General features: G+C 46.9%; 1 pseudogene across 1 annotated transcript; it reads left to right on the forward strand.

The window, feature by feature from the left end:
* Positions 1–884: 884 nt before the first annotated feature.
* Positions 885–4260, forward strand: LOC147632004 (uncharacterized; annotated as a pseudogene). Its single transcript, XR_015267273.1, has 2 exons — positions 885–3773; positions 3869–4260. The product of XR_015267273.1 is annotated as an uncharacterized LOC147632004 (transcript).
* Positions 4261–4996: the final 736 nt, after the last annotated feature.

A 4996-nucleotide genomic window follows, 5' to 3' on the forward strand; every position in this document is an offset into this window, starting at 1 on the left:
TTCATGTTTCGCCCCCCCCCATTCACCTATGGTAGCGCAACCTCCTAATCGATCATCCCCCCTAGGTATCCCAAACATGGGTTCCATTCCCAATTCCCTAGGAAGCCAACCATCACCCAACTCACTCAATAACCCCCCTTTATCTTCTCAACCAAAGCGAGTTCGTGGCATGAGGAAGGAGCCTAGCGATGAGGAGATTGTGTTAGAGACCCAACCTGCGCCAAAGAAACCCAGGAACTCCAAAAAGAAGGTGGTGGTGGACTTGGGGGAAGATGACGACAACGACAATAAGAAAAGCAAGTGGCAAGAATTTTGGGTTGACCAACTCATTCATGTCAGGGGGGGCATGAGTGAGGAGTTCAACAATCCTGGGAAACAAGGGGTCAACTTGTGGGCAAAGGTGGCCACAAAGCTAGCCGGCATTTACCCTGATTTCAATAAGGATAGTGAAAGTTGTCTGGTCTCAGAGGCTACTGCACTAACGTCCGTCTGAGACTCTGAGTCACGGCCACGGGTGAGCCGCTTGCCGAGTTTGCTGGGACTACAGACTCGTGACGTAAATCTAATAAACAAATCATTACACAAAGCTCTCTAGAGTCTAGACTCTCCATATGATATCATCATGCTACCTTTACCCGGGCCGCACCCCCATTATCGTGCCAGAATTTCACCCAACCCCGACCCTCACTTTTGAAGGCCGTGCGTCCTCGAGGCTCGAACCTCCTCCCCTCATGAGTCATAACCCACTACTGCAGCTGGCCCTTTGACCACCAATTCTCTTTTTGCTCCCCCTCCCTGCCTCTCAATGCCTCCGTATCGTCCCGTCTTTTTGCCTCTGTGAAAGCTGCTCCAATAAGACCTCTCCTGTCGCTCACATCCCGGCCCCGCCAGTAACTAACTACTTGTAGGTCACCGCTGCTCGGCTGTCTACCCAACCGATGACCCATAGTCCCTCATTGATAATACAGGCAATGCGCTCAGCGTTGCGTTGAAGAAGATGTGACTGGGTTCTGAGCCAAAATAGTAGAAAGTTCTGAATTTCATTAGCTGTATTTCCATATCCTGTTCTTCGTGAGCTCTGTATGCGGCTTGCTGGTAAAGTCTACCTTCCTTGCATAGAAGTGGCTCGGTAATAGTAGTAGGTTGTAGAGAAAAGTGAACTAGAGATGGTATTGGCAGTGGCTAAGTGGTTGACGATGACATTGCTCGTGTGCTGGGCGGGCGCGCATGGGGGAGTTGCGGCGTTGTCGGAAGAAGGAAAGGCCCTTCTGTCGGTGAAGGCGGCCGTCGTCGACGACGTCGGCCATCTTCACAACTGGATAGCCAATGATCTCAACCCTTGCACTTGGAGTGGTGTCACGTGCAACGCATCTCAGCTTGTCGTCGCCCTTGACCTTTCCAGAATGAATCTCTCTGGTTCTCTTTCCCCAGCCATCGGCCAACTGACCAACCTCATCAACATCTCCGTTGCCGTCAACAATCTCTCCGGCAGCCTACCGACGGAGATCACCAACCTGGTATGCTTGCGTTCTCTCAACATCTCCAACAACTTGTTCAGCAATTTGTTTCCGAGAAATTTCTCCCGCCTCAAGGCCTTAGAGGTGTTGGATGCCTTCAACAACAACTTCAGCGGCGAGCTTCCGTTGGAAGTGAGCCTGCTGACGGACTTGCAGCACCTACATCTGGGCGGCAACTTCTTCTCCGGTGCCATTCACCCGCAATACGGCAACATAGAGAACCTGCAATATCTAGCATTGTCGGGAAACGCTCTCACCGGGCGCATACCGCCACAGTTGGGCATCTTGCAGAAGCTGCAGCAGATGTACCTAGGCTACTTCAACCAGTTCGACGGTGGCATTCCGGTGGAGCTAGAGAGGCTGACAAATCTGGTTCGGCTGGATATCGCCAACAGTGGCCTGAGCGGGGTCATTCCTGCGGCTTTGGGCTCCCTTTCTAGCCTTGATTCTCTTTTCCTTCAGACCAACAGTCTGGTTGGGCCTATCCCCGCCCAGCTGGGCAACCTCACCAACCTCAAGTCACTGGATCTCTCCAATAACCGCCTTACCGGCACCATACCGGCGGAGCTGGCCAACTTGCAGAAGCTGGAGTTGCTCAACCTCTTCCTCAACACTCTCCATTGCAGCATGCCTGCTTTCATAGGGGACCTTCCCCATCTCCAAGTCCTTACTCTGTGGGAGAACAACTTCACCGGCCCTGTCCCGCAGCATCTCGGCCGTAATGGGCAGCTTCTCGAGGTGGACCTTTCCTCAAACTCCTTTACTGGACCTATCCCTCCTGACCTGTGCAGAGGCGGAAATTTGCAGCGCCTCATCCTCCTCCGCAACCGCCTTACCGGCCCAATCCCGACCGGTCTGGGTAACTGCCCAAAGCTTGTTCGTGCACGCCTTGGCCAAAACCAGCTGAGCGGCCCTTTGCCGCCGGGCTTGCTGGCCCTTCCTGAGCTCAGCCTGCTGGAGGTTCCCTCCAACAATCTTATTGGCTCTTTCCCCAACAAAATCCCTGCCTCCTCCATACTGGGAAGCTTGGACTTGTCCAATAATCAGCTGACCGGCGCTCTGCCACCCAGCATTGGCAACCTGTCGCAGATAGTGGAGCTGGATCTTTCCGGTAATCGGATCTCAGGCAGTATTCCTCGAGAGGTAGGCCAACTAAAGCATCTCGCTAAGCTGGACCTGAGCGGCAATCTTCTCACAGGTCCTATGTCCCTGCCCATCATCAGCGAGTGTGCAGGTCTGGCTTCTCTCGACCTCAGCCGCAACCAACTTGATGGAGAAATTCCTTCCCAGCTCTTGAATCTCAATGTGCTTGCATCTTTAAATCTGTCCAGGAATCATCTCCAGGGGGCCATCCCTCTCGCTCTGGAGAATATGGTGACTCTGGCCACGGTGGATTTCTCCTTCAACAACCTGTCAGGGATGATCCCTGATTGGGGGCAGTTCGCCAACTTCAACCAGAGCTCCTTCATCGGCAATCCTGAGCTTTGCGGCAAGAAAAATGCAAGTTGATTGCAACCCCCCGCTGGCCAGTGCGGCAAGTTCAAGACAGACCAAACAGTCGAGGTCACTCATCTACGGCATGAGTGGTTTGGTAGTGGGGCTGTTCATCCTAACGGTAGCCGCAGTTGTGTATGTCCTTCGCAATGAGCGTGACAAGCAGTTTCTCTGGTCCCTTTTCAAAGTGAACCTATTAGAAAAAAGGTAGAAGCTTACTGCTTTTGAGAGGTTGGATTTCACTGTCAATAACGTGCTAGACTGCCTTGCAGACATAGGCAAGGGTGGGTCAGGGACAGTCTACAAGGGTTTGATGCCAAATGGGAAGATGGTGGCAATCAAGAGGCTACCGGCCATACGCAAGCTAGGGCTCTATAGAAGATGATGATCACGGCTTCTCGGCCGAGATTCAAACGCTGGGCAACATCAGGCATCGCTACATCGTGAGGCTGCTGGGGTGCTGCTCAAATCATGCAGCAAATCTTCTGCTCTATGAGTACATGCCCAACGGCAGTCTGGGCGAGCTGCTTCACGGGCCGAGAGGTGGCTGACTAGATACAGAATAGCCACAGAATCTCTGCTACCTCTACCACGATTGCACTCCTGTGATTGTGCACAGAGACGTCAAGTCCAACAACATTCTTCTCGATTCCAACTACGAAGCGCATGTTGCAGACTTTGGCCTTGCACGTGCTCTGCAAGATGCCGGCAAGTCCGAATCCATGTCCTCTGTAGCGGGCTCTTATGGCTACATTGCGCCAGGTACGTACGCCTCTTATGCCTCTCTCTTCTCCACTCGTGGGGCGGCAGAGGCTGACGGTTGTTCAACTGATCTCTCTCATCGCCCATTGATGCAGAGTATGCCTACACTCTGAAGATCAACGAGCCACAAGGGACTTTTAACACATTTCTATATAGCTAGATAGTTTACTAAAAAAAAATTGAACATATCTAGTAAAAGTCGCCATTTAGGAAAAGTGAAACACTTGCTAGTTCTTCATTCTAGAAAAACTCTTGCTATATAGCAAGTAAACTTGGAAAAAAAATCCCTATATAGTAAACTATGCAATAAAAAGTTGCTATAAGTCATGAAAGCATTCACTATAGCAAAAGTCATGAAAGCATTCACTATATAGTAATCGATCTAGAAAAACGATATTTTGATGTCTCAGGCGTGGAAGAACTAGTGAATAGAGATTGGAAGCTGGCTAAATGAGTTCTCGAGTTGCTGAGAACAATCCAAATTTGTACATCCATATCCTAATAGATTGAAAACTGAAAAACTTTCCTATATAGTAATCTATATAGAAAATAATTGCTATATAGTAATCAATAATAAAAAATTACTATATAGTGATTTATCTAGTTAAATATTACTATATAATAATTTATCTAATCAAATATTACTATATAGCAAATTAATATGTAAAAATCATTATATAATAATGGTTATAGATTTTTTTTTTAAGTTGAAGATTAGTTTTTTAAAGGAGAAATACATTGAAAATTAGGTTTTTTATTTTACTAAGTGTTATTCAAATGATTTCTATATATCATAGAGAATATTGTACGATTATGTAGATAGCTAAAGACACACGTTAACTTTGAGAGAGAGATTCAAATTATTTTTTACTATATGTAGTAGAGAATATTGCACTATTATGTGGACACCTAAAGACACCCACATTTCGTTTTTATTTGTGTGTGTGTGTGTGTGTGTGAGAGAGAGAGAGAGAGAAATAGATTTGGAGCATTTTTAAGCATACTTATAAAGTAAAACTTCATAAATTTCATCATCAACACCTAGGTTATAATATTTTAAAACAAAAAGCTTCTTTTACACTTTATAACTAAATAACGTACTACAATATAATATTTCTAAATAGCTAAAACTTTTAAATAATTTTAGATAAAAGAACATTACAATAGTTTGAGATTAAAAAAATAAAAGTAAATAAAAACAATACATTACTGTGAGATCTTAA

This window comes from Cibotium barometz, chromosome 14 (assembly GCF_041138505.1).
Source record: "Cibotium barometz isolate CiBa-2024 chromosome 14, ASM4113850v1, whole genome shotgun sequence".
Classification (NCBI taxonomy): domain Eukaryota; kingdom Viridiplantae; phylum Streptophyta; class Polypodiopsida; order Cyatheales; family Cibotiaceae; genus Cibotium; species Cibotium barometz.